This window comes from Triticum aestivum, chromosome 2D (genome assembly GCF_018294505.1).
Source record: "Triticum aestivum cultivar Chinese Spring chromosome 2D, IWGSC CS RefSeq v2.1, whole genome shotgun sequence".
In the NCBI taxonomy this organism is placed as follows: domain Eukaryota; kingdom Viridiplantae; phylum Streptophyta; class Magnoliopsida; order Poales; family Poaceae; genus Triticum; species Triticum aestivum.
Window position 1 is genome coordinate 2,296,950 of NC_057799.1, and position 12,605 is coordinate 2,309,554.

Below are 12,605 nucleotides of genomic sequence, written 5' to 3' on the forward strand. Positions count from 1 at the left end.
CTATTTGGTAAATAAGAAAAATATTGGAAGAAAAATCCACGTCAGGGGGCCCACACCCTGTCCACGAGGGTGGGGGCGTGCCTACCCCCCTAGGGCGCGCCCCCTACCTCATGGGCCCCCTGACGCTCCACCGACCTCAACTCCATATATTCACTTTCGGGGAGAAAAAATCAGAGAGAAGGATTCATCGCATTTTACGATACGGAGCCGTCGCCAAGCCCTAAAACCTCTTGGGAGGGCTGAGCTGGAGTCCGTTCGGGGCTCCGAAGAGGGGAATCCGTCGCCGTCGTCATCATCAACCATCCTCCATCACCAATTCCATGATGCTCACCGTCGTGCGTGAGTAATTCCATCGTAGGCTTGCTGGACGGTGATGGGTTGGATGAGATCTATCATGTAATCGAGTTAGTTTTGTTAGGGATTGATCCCTAGTATCCACTATGTTCTGAGATTGATGTTGCTATGACTTTGCTATGCTTAATGCTTTCACTAGGGCCCGAGCCATGATTTCATATCTGAACCTATTATGTTTTCATGAATATATGTGAGTTCTTGATCCTATCTTGCAAGTCTATAGTCACCTACTATGTGTTATGATCCGGCAACCCCGAAGTGACAATAATCCGGACCACTCCCGGTGATGACCATAGTTTGAGGAGTTCATGTATTCACTATGTGTTAATGCTTTGGTCCGGTACTCTATTAAAAGGAGGCCTTAATATCCCTTAGTTTCCATTAGGACCCCGCTGCCACGGGAGGGTAGGACAAAAGATGTCATGCAAGTTCTTTTCCATAAGCACGTATGACTATATTCGGAATACATGCCTACATTACATTGATGAATTGGTGCTAGTTCTGTGTCACCTATGTTATGATTGTTACATGATGAACCGCATCCGGCATAATTCTCCATCACCGATCCAATGCCTACGAGCTTTTCACATATTGTTCTTCGCTTATTTACTTTTCCGTTGCTACTGTTACAATCACTACAAAACCCAAAAATATTACTTTTGCTACCGTTACCACTACTATCATATTGCTTTGCTACTAAATACTTTGCTGCAGATACTATGTTATCCAGGTGTGGTTGAATTGACAACTCAACTGCTAATACTTGAGAATATTCTTTGGCTCCCCTTGTGTCGAATCAATAAATTTGGGTTGAATACTCTACCCTCGAAAACTGTTGCGATCCCCTATACTTGTGGGTTATAAAGACTATTTTCTGGCGCCGTTGCCGGGGAGCATAGCTCTATTCTTTGAGTCACTTGGGATTTATATCTACTGGTCACTATGAAGAACTTGAAAGACGCTAAGACAACAATTTATCCCTCAACTACGAGGGGAGGTAAGGAACTGCCATCTAGCTCTGCACTTGATTCACCTTCTGTTTTGAGTAAGCTTGCGACACCTAAACCTGCTTCTGCTATTCGTTCTGATATGTCGCATGTTATTGATGATGCCACTTCTGCTATGCATGATACTTATGATGAAACTACTTCTACGGTTGATACTACTGTGCCACTTAGTGAATTTCTTGATGAACAAATTGCTAGGGTTAGAGAGAAAGAAATTATTGAAACTGATTATATAGATGAAAGTGATGATGAAGACTCGCGTGTTATTCCTGAGGGTTATGTTTTTGAAAAAGAAGCTGCTTTAGCTATTTTAGCTTGCAAAGATAGATATGAACTCAAGAGGTTATTAGCTAAATGGAGGCAACAATCTCTTAATGCTAGAATGAAACCTGACCCTGCTTTTGCCACTTCACCTATCTGTGTTACTGATAAGGATTATGAATTCTCTGTTGATCCTGATATAATTACTTTGGTTGAATCTGATCCTTTTCATGGCTATGAGTCTGAAACTGTTGTGGCACATCTTACTAAATTAAATGATATAGCCACCCTGTTCACTAATGATGAGAGAACACGCTACCTTTATATTCTTAAAATATTTCCGTTCTCATTAAAGGGTGATGCTAAGATATGGTTTAATTCTCTTGATCTTGGTTGTGTGCGTAGTCCCCAGGATATGATTTATTACTTTCTCTGCTAAATATTTCCCTGCTCATAAGAAACAAGCTGCTTTGAGGGAAATATACAATTTTGTAAAAATTGAAGAAGAGATTCTCCCACAAGCTTGGGGGAGGCTTCTCAAGTTACTTAATGCTTTGCCTGATCATCCTCTCAAGAAAAATGAAATACTTGATATCTATTATAATGGACTAACCGATGCTTCCAGAGATTACCTGGATAGTCGTGCTGGTTCTGTTTTCAGGGAAAGAACACCCGATGAAGCTGAAATTCTATTGAATAATATGTTGACAAATGAAAATAATTGGACACCTCCTGAGCCAATTCCTGAGCCTATTCCTAAACCAACTTCGAAGAAGAGAGGTGTTCTATTTCTTAGTGCTGAAGATATGCAAGAGGCAAAGAAAACTATGAAAGAAAAAGGTATTAAAGCTGAAGACGTTAAGAATTTACCTCCTATTGAAGAAATAGATGGTCTTAATATACCGCCTGTTGAAGAAACATATGATCTTAATCCATTACCTATTGAAGAAATTCATGGTCTTGATAACCCGACACAGGTAGTAAAGGTAAATTCTCTCTATAGATTTGATAAAGCTGAAATCCCTCCTACTAAAATTGCTAGCCAATGCTTGGATGAGTTTGATAACTTTATGGTTAAGCAAGAAGATTTCAATGCTTATTTTTGTAGACAATTAAAACAAAATGCTTATATGATTGAACACTTGGGTGATTATATGTCTAGAGTTAATGGTGAACTTAAACTCATTACTAAACATGCTTCTATGGTTACCACTCAAGTAGAACAAGTACTTAAAGCTCAAAATGATTTGTTCAATGAAATGAATAGTAAGAAAAATGATTATGATGTTAGAGTGGCTACTAGAACTGGTAGAATGACTCAGGAACCTTTGTATCTTGAGGGCCACCCTAAGAGAATTGAGCAAGATTCTCAGAGAAATAATATTGATGCACCTAGTCCTTCTAAAAGGAAGAAAAAGAAAAATGATAGGACTTTGCATGCTTCTAGTGAACCTATTGCTGAAACACCTGAGAATCCAAATGATATCTCTATTTCTGATGCTCAAACACAATATGGTAATGAACATGAACCTAATGAAAATGCTATTGATGATGTTCATGATGATGCTCAACCTAGTAATGATAATGACATAGAAATTGAACCTGCTGTTGATCTTGATAACCCACAATCAAAGAATCAACATTATGATAAGAGAGACTTTGTTGCTAGGAAACATGGTAAAGAAAGGGAACCATGGGTTCAGAAACCCATGCCTTTTCCTCCCAAACCATCCAAGAAAAAGGATGATGAGGATTTTGAGCGCTTTGCTGAAATGATTAGACCTATCTTTTTGCGCATGCGATTAACTGATATGGTTAAAATGAATCCTTATGCTAAGTATGTGAAAGAAATTGTTACTAATAAAAGAAAGATACCGGAAGCTGAAATTTCCACCATGCTTGCTAATTACACTTTTAAGGGTGGAATACCAAAGAAACTTGGAGATCCAGGAATACCCACCATACCATGCTCCATTAAAAAAACTATGTTAAAACTGCTTTATGTGATTTTGGAGCCGGTGTTAGTGTTATGCCTCTCTCTTTATATCGTAGACTTGATTTGAATAAGTTGACACCTACTGAAATATCTTTGCAAATGGCTGATAAATCAACTGCTATACCTGTCGGTATTTGTGAGGATGTGCCTGTTGTGGTTGCAAACATTACTATTTTAACGGACTTTGTTATTCTTGATATTCCAGAGGATGATAGTATGTCTATTATTCTTGGAAGACCCTCTTTGAATACTGCAGGGGCTGTTATTGATTGCAACAAAGGCAATGTCACTTTTCATGTTAATGGTAATGAGCATACGGTACACTTTCCAAGGAAACAACCTCAAGTTCATAGTATCAATTCTATTGGAAAAATTCCATCGATTATTATTGGAGGTTTTGAATTTCCTCTACCTATTGTCAAGAAGAAATATGATATTCTTATTATAGGGGATGTGCATATCCCCGTTGAGGCAACATAGTGTTATTCGAAATTTCTCCGGTTCCATGTTATTCGGAATGAGTTTGTTAACAAGACCTGATCAACCTTGTTAGTGGATTCCTTTTGATGAGCATGAGATGGATGAAACTAGAAGGCACAACCTTCTGTACCCTCTTTCTACTTTCTAATATTTAGAGGAAATAAAGTAAAAATAGTATTTTTCTGTTTGTTTTCTGATTTATCCGTGCAATATAAAAATACCCCGAAAATAAAAGTTCTCCAAATGCCCTGAAAATGGAATATGATTTTTTTCTGGAATATTTGAGAATATCTGGCACTGAGAACACAGCAGGAGGGGCAAGCATCTGGCCACGAGGGTGGAGGGCGCGCCCTACCCCCCAGGGCGCACCCCCTGCCTCGTGGGCCCATGGTGGCCCCCCTCCACTTATTCCTGCACCCACACACTTCTTCTTCCTCCCACAAACATCAATATCTAGCTCAAGCACGAGTTCTAGCTCATTTTGCTGCGATTTTCGATCTCCTTGCTCAAAGCACCTCTCGCAAAACTGCTTGGGGGGATTTTTCCTTGGTATGTGACTCCTCCATTGGTCCAATTAGTTTTTGTTCTAGTGCTTTATTCATTGCAAATTTGTGCTGCCTAGGTGACCATGTTCTTGAGCTTGCATGTTAAATTTATATGGTTCCAAGCAGTTCTAATGCTTGATATAGGCTTTAGTCACTTGTAGGAGTAGTTTCTACCAATTTTATTGAGCTTAGTTCACTTTTATTTGAAATTACTAAAAATTTCAGAATTTTTCAGAAAATAATGAAGAGATTTTTGAGGGGCTCATCGAGCCGAAGCTCGAAGGAAAAGCAGAATGAAGAAGCATAGAGGCCCAAATATAATTTGCCTCGCACTGCGGAGGTTCGGCCGTGTGAATGGCCTTCCGATGATTTCTTGAGAGAAGCCGGGATTTATGAAGATTTCTATTCATTGGCTGAGAATGCAGGCCTCACCGACTTCCTCCGCGACCAACGTCATCAGTATCTCTTACTCACCAATACTTTTGTGCAAAACTTTTACTATTTTCCTAAGGAAACACCTCCTTCAGTAGAGTTTCATTTATATGATGTTGTTAAGAAGATGCCACTAGATGAATTTTGCAAGGTTTGCAAAATACCCTTCGAGGGTACCTTAGATGAACCACATCGTAAAGATGTGGACGGGTTTATTGACACCATTACTGTGGGGGAAACCAGGAAGGTTTCCGATGCAATAATCACTAGCATACATTTTCCTGTTTTACGCTACTTTGCCATATTTGCTAGTCGTTGCTTGATTGGTCGCGGAAACTGAACCTTAGTGTTCCTGATATTATCATTTTGTTCCATGGTTTATTTTCCGATAACACTGTTAGTATGGGCGGTATTATTGCTAAACGGTTAAGTCTGAACCGGACTAAGGGTCCCATCTTTTGAAGGTATTTATGCTTCACGCCTTGCTGCATATTATAATATACCTATTACGCATTATGAAAAAGAAGAAAAATTGCTGCCCACTACTTATTTAGATTATAAGAGTATGGTAGCTCATGATTTCATTGTTAAGAACAAGGAAGGGGAGCTTAAATACAAATTGTTCTTTGATAAACATCACCCTGAGACTATTATCCTGCCTGCTCCTTCCTTGTTTAATTTATCTGCAGGCCCGTATCTTGTTCCGTCGGCGGCCATTTACTCTTACCGGAATCCTACACCAGCCCCGGAGCCAGAACCACAATTTGAGCCTCCACGACAGTCTGATTACTTTTGGGGTCCGGAGATGCCTGCCAGCCAGTGGCAATCAGAGTCTTCTTCATCTCAGTACGACCCCGACTCAACTATGGATATTCGCCAGGCCATCCGTGGCAATAAACCAACTTAGGCCAAAAGCCTAAGCTAGATGTCGGTGCTCATACTTTTTCACTGTAATATCCATGCTAGTTTATTTTCCTTTTCTTGCTGTAGTAGTAATAATTAAAAAGAAAATCCCAAAAAGATTTCCCGTTCTTCTTTTTGCTTGTTGGGAGCTTTCCCGCGTAAATAGTTTTTATTTCTTTTCTTTTCTTTGGAGGTCGCTAGGAGAAGACCATGATTAAATTGTTGAATTGGTTCTTATATGCATTATTGTTGATTTAACCAAGAGCCCATATTGCCTTGTCTTCTCCTGTTTCTTAAATGCTCGCAGATTCCAACTTAGTCCAATGCACGTGCACTCTTATTATTTTCACTTTGTTCGGTCGTGCAAGTGAAAGGCAATTATGACGATATATGATGGACTGACTGAGATGAGAAAAGCTGGTATGAACTCGACCTCTCTTGTTCTTTTAAATATGATTAGTTCATCGTTCCTGATTCAGCCTATTATGAATAAACATGTTTGCAATGACAATTAGAGATCATAGTTGCTCGTGCCATGCTTTATTAGCTATGAATTATAATGGTTTACCTTCCGTGCCAACATGCTATTAAAATGGTTGTGATGTGGTATAGTGGGGTGGTATCCTCCTTTGAATGATTTAAGTGACTTGACTTGGCACATGTTCACACATGTAGTTGAAACAAATCAACATAGCCTTCACGATATTTATGTTCATGGTGGATTATATCCTACTCACGCTTGCACTCAATGTTTATCAATTTTAATGCATGTTCATCACTGTTGTCGCTCTCTAGTTGGTCGCTTCCCAGTCTTTTGCTAGCCTTCACTTGTACTAAGCGGGAATACTGCTTGTGCATCCAATCCCTTAAACCCCAAAGTTATTCCATATGATTCCACTATACCTTCCTATATGCGGTATCTACCTGTCGTTCCAAGTAAATTTGTATGTGCCAAACTCTAAACCTTCAAATGAACATTCTGTTTTGTATGCTCGAATAGCTCATGTATCAACTAGGGCTGTCCGTATCTTCCATGCTAGGCGGGTTATTCTCAAGAGGGCTGGACTCCGCTCCTCATTCACGAGAAAATGGCTGGTCTCCGGGATGCCCAGTCCCATGCTTTATGCAAACTAAATCAAATTAATTGCAAACAAAACTCCCCCTGGGACTGTTGCTAGTTGGAGACACTCGTTGTTTCGAGCAAGTCATGGATTGATGCTTGTTGGTGGAGGGGGAGTATAAACTTTACCATTCTGTTTGGCAACCGCCTATAATGTGTGTAGCATGGAATATATCGCCATCTCTTGGTTGCTATGTTGACAATGAAAGTATGCCGCTCAAAATATTATTTATCTCTATTTCAAAACAGAGCTCTCGCACCTCTACAAATCCCTGCTTCCCTCTGCGAAGGGCCTATCTATTTACTTTTATGTTGAGTCATCACCCTCTTATTAAAAAGCATCCATTACTATTAATTTATATTGGGTATGACTATGACTGGATCTCTTGTACCATGAATTATAATGTTTAGTAAGTCCTTGATCTTTAAAGGTGCTCTGCATTTATGTTTTGCGGTCTCAGAAAGGGCTAGCGAGATACCATCTTATTATGTCATATCATGATTGTTTTGAGAAAGTGTTGTCATCCGAGATTTATTATTATGGCTCGCTAGTTGATTATGCTATTGATATGAGTAAACATGAGACTTAACAGTTATTGCAAATGTGGTTAGTCATAATCTTTGCCGAAAACTTGAATGCTGGCTTTACATATTTACAACAACAAGAGCAAACAGAGTTTGTAAAAGTTTTTCCTTATCACTTTCAGTTTATCAACTAAATTGCTTGAGGACAAGCAAAGGTTTAAGCTTGGGGGAGTTGATACGTCTCCGTCGTATCTACTTTTCCAAACACTTTTGCCCTTGTTTTGGACTCTAACTTGCATGATTTGAATGGAACTAACCCGGAATGACGCTGTTTTCAGCAGACTTTCCATGGTGTTATTTATGTGCAGAAACAAAAGTTCTCGGAATGACCTGAAACTCCACGGAACATCTATTTGGAAAATAAGAAAAATACTGGAAGAAAAATCCACATCAGGGGGCCCACACCCTGTCCACGAGGGTGGGGGCGCGCCCCCTACCTCGTGAGCCCCTTGACGCTCCACCGACCTCAACTCCAACTCCATATATTCACTTTCCGGGAGAAAAAATCAGAGAGAAGGATTCATCGCATTTTACGATACGGAGCCGTCGCCAAGCCCTAAAACCTCTCGGGAGGGCTGATCTGGAGTCTGTTCGGGGCTCCGGAGAGGGGAATCCGTTGCCGTCGTCATCATCGACCATCCTCCATCACCAATTTCAAGATGTTCACCGCCGTGCGTGAGTAATTCCATCGTAGGCTTGCTGGACGGTGATGGGTTGGATGAGATCTATCATGTAATCGAGTTAGTTTTGTTAGGGTTTGATCCCTAGTATCCACTATGTTCTGAGATTGATGTTGCTATGACTTTGCTATGCTTAATGCTTGTCACTAGGGCCCGAGTGCCATGATTTCAGATCTGAACCTATTATGTTTTCATGAATATATGTGAGTTCTTGATCCTATCTTGCAAGTCTATAGTAACCTACTATGTGTTATGATCCGGCTACCCCAAAGTGACAATAATCGGGACCACTCCCGGTGATGACCATAGTTTGAGGAGTTCATGTATTCACTATGTGTTAATGCTTTGGTCCAGTACTCTATTAAAAGGAGGCCTTATTATCCCTTAGTTTCCATTAGGACCCCGCTGCTACGGGAGGTAGGACAAAAGATGTCATGCAAGTTCTTTTCCATAAGCACGTATGACTATATTCGGAATACATGCCTACATTACATTGATGAATTGGAGCTAGTTCTGTGTCACCCTATGTTATGATTGTTACATGATGAACCACATCCAGCATAACTCTCCATCACCGATCCAATGCCTACGAGCTTTTCACATATTGTTCTTCGCTTATTTACTTTTCCGTTGCTACTGTTACAATCACTACACAAAACCCAAAAATATTACTTTAGCTACCGTTACCACTACTATCATATTACTCTGCTACTAAATACTTTGCTGCGGATACTAAGTTATCCAGGTGTGTGGTTGAATTGACAACTCAACTGCTAATACTTGAGAATATTCTTTGGCTCCTCTTGTGTCGAATCAATAAATTTGGGTTGAATACTCTACCCTCGAAAACTGTTGCGATCCCCTATACTTGTGGGTTATCAACCCTCTATCAGGCGGGCGGCTTCCAGGACGTCTTCAAAATAATGCTCCGGCTCATTACGGTCCTCGCCCTTGGGCGGACCCTTCGCCGCAACATCGACGGCCTTCATCTTCCCCCAGAACGTGTTGACTCGGGCAAAGGCCATCCGTGCACCCTTAGTGCATGCCGACCGCTTCGCAGCATCGATACGCGGCACCGCATCAACTAGACGCTGCACCAGGCCAAAATAGCTCTTGGGAACAGGCTCACTCGGCCACAACCGGATTATGACGTTCTTCATGGCGTCGCCGGATATCCTATGAAGCTCGGCCCACTAGGACAACTGTTCATTTAGCAACAGAGGGCGCTTTGATGCGCCAAATTGTGACCAGAAAAGCTTCTCCGTTGCATACCCCTCTTGCGCTTGGTAAAATTGCGCCGCATCGGAAGAACTCTTCGGCAAGTCCAAAAATTCAGCCGGAGAACTCCAGACCTGGTTTAGCTGAGCATAGTCCGGATCGCCAAACTTAGTCTGAAGCAAAAAGGGCTTACCGGCCGCTATCTCCTTAGCCTGCCGAATCTCTTCACGAGCTGCCCTAGATTCAGACCGAGCTTCACTCTCCTCTCGTACGGCCTTATCAAGTTCAGCCATTTTGGCTTTATTCTCCTTCTCAAGGAATTCATAGCGGCTGGCAGTATTCTTTAATTCAAGCGCCAGTGCGGATATTTTCTCCTCACTTCGGCGCCGAGCTGCCTGTTCGGCTCTTAGATCAGCCGATGCCTTCTCGGCAGCCGCATCACTACACCGGGCCTGCTCCTTGGCCCGGGCTAGCTCCGCCAGAAGAGCTTCAACGGTGGCAGCTCCATCTGCAATCATGCACATTTCATATAAAACCCTTTTCGGCGTTAGGCCTACATTACAAGAACATTGGTGTAAGGAATGCTCGAACTATATACCTTGCGAGTCGTCAAGACGCCTGTTGATCAATGCAAATATCACCTTCTGCAATATCCAGCTTTCGCTGCAGTTCGGCCACTTCCGTATTTCGGGTAGCCGCAGGAGGGGAGGCAGCCTGTATTCCAAGTTAAATCAAGGTTAGTAACTGAGCATATCTTTTTGATGCTCCGATCGCTTCCTTCGGAAGGCAATCCGAGTCTCAGGGGCTATAGCATATACAACAGTTGCATTCTGTCAATATCATTCAATTGGCAAAACTACATCACAAACCTCAAAACCTCTTAGAAGGCTCGAGAAGGCCTCGTTCAATCCGCTTTTCGCCGATAGAACCTTTTCGACCACCGTAACCATCAAGGCACGGTGCTTCTCTGAAATGGACGCTCGCCGCAGCATGTCCGTCAGCATTTCCGGCGCTCCGGGGTCTTCGGAAACCGCCGCTGGAGTACGACATTCCTTTGAAGGAATCTGCTTACTCTCCCCAAGAATCGTCTTTGGATGTAAACCGGACGGTTCGGGGCCGTCATTCTTGATTCCCGAACCCTGGGTGACAGAGGCACCACCTCTGGGTAATGCCTTCTTCGTTTCCTGCACCGCTTGACGATGGGGAGGAGCCCTTCGGGACGATACCTCCGTATCATCCCCCCTGTTGGGTGAAGAAGCCGGAGATGGCGTGTCACTCTTCGTCATCTCCGGAAGAAGGTCTCCCGAGGAGGAGGACGATTGAGAAACACCAGGCGTTAATCTGCGTGGATGTGCATATGTCGGATGATTACTTCACCAATAGGAAAAGAATGAGGTACGTTTAAAGTGCCCCAACCTCACTTACGGTTTGGCCAGAGGTTCGTCCTCGCCAGAAAGCCTTACGGCAGCGTCGCTCGCCCGGCCCAAACTGCCCGACGATGGCATTTTCCCCCTCTTGGAAGGCTTCCCCTCCTGATCTTCGGAAGCAGCCCTCTTTTTGCCATAGAAGCTTCCTCCGCACCTTTGCCCTTGGGCAAAAGAGTTTTGGTTTCCCCGAACACAGCGTCTAATTCGTCCTCAGGGCGGGTATCACCTTAGGGCTCCCCGCTCTCGCCCCCCTCTGCAGACACCTGGTACGGTGTGGGAATCAGCATTCTCATCAGCAGGGCGGTCGCAGAGTCTTCGGGAAGGGGCACCGGACACCAGATTAACACAACTTTCTTTATCCAGTCCTGTATAGGGACGGATTGTTCCGTACCTTGTCAAGAGGTGCTTGAGTGGAAGGTGTTCAGAGTTTGAGTACTTACTGCAGTGTCCAGATGATTGCAGTCAAGCCCGACATCTTCCGTGGTGTCCGGCCATTGCTCTTGTTCCCCGAAATATATTCCACATTCCTTCATGCGTGGTGCCAAAGAAGTGCTGAAGAGGCCATCGCCCTTCTGGATTAAACTCCCACATACGAAGAGGCCGCCGCTGACATGGCAGGGTCCGGCGGACTAGCATTACTTGAACGATGTTCACAAGACCGATGCCCTTCTCGGTAAGTCTTCGGATGTGACCTTGCAGAGTCCGCACTTCATTGACGGATCCCCAGTCCAGTCCCTTATTGATCCATGAAGCAAGCTGAATTGGAGGGCCGGGTCAGAACGCAGGCGTAGCCTCCCACTTGGAGCCCCGCGGCTTGTTGATATAAAACCACCCCTGTTGCCATAGGTTGGAAGACTTGGCGAAAGATCCTTCAAACCAAACCGCGCTGGCAAGCTTGCCTATTGTGACGCTGCCGCACTCTGCCTGCTCCTCCTCTGTCACCTGCGGCCTCATGTCAAAGGTCTTGAGCCACAAACCAAAGTGCGGAGGAGTCCGGAGGAAGGCCTCACACGTGACGATAAATGTCGAGATGAGGAGAATAGAGTCCGGGGCCAGATCGTGAAAGTCTAGCCCATAGTAGAACATGAGCCCCCGGATGAAGGGGTTAAGCGCGAACCCTAACCCATAGAGGAAGTGGGACACAAACACTACCCTCTCGCTGGATTTGGGGGTAGGAACGACCTGCCCCTGTGCAGGAAGCCGATAAAGGATTTCCGGGGTCAGATACCTCGCTGTGAGGAGCTTCGCAATATCCTCCTCTGTGACAGAAGAAGCCACCCACCAGCCTTGACGGCTGGATCTGGACATGATTAGGGCTGGTGGCGATGGGAACCCGAGGGTTTGAACTTGGGGTGGCTAGGGTTGAGGAAGAAGCAAGCGCAAAGGAAGAAGACGAGTCTGGGACCCTATATAAAGACCCCAAATAATAAGCGTATCCACCTGGGTCTCGAAACTTACCTATCCCCAGAGAGTTGTACCCAGGGGAAGGTTGGGTTACCCACGCTTGCATTAATGAAAATCCCATGAATAAGGGAACACGATCTCTGCCTTGGCAAGACGTGCCAGTAAAACCGCGTCCTGAGACGTGGGGCGACGT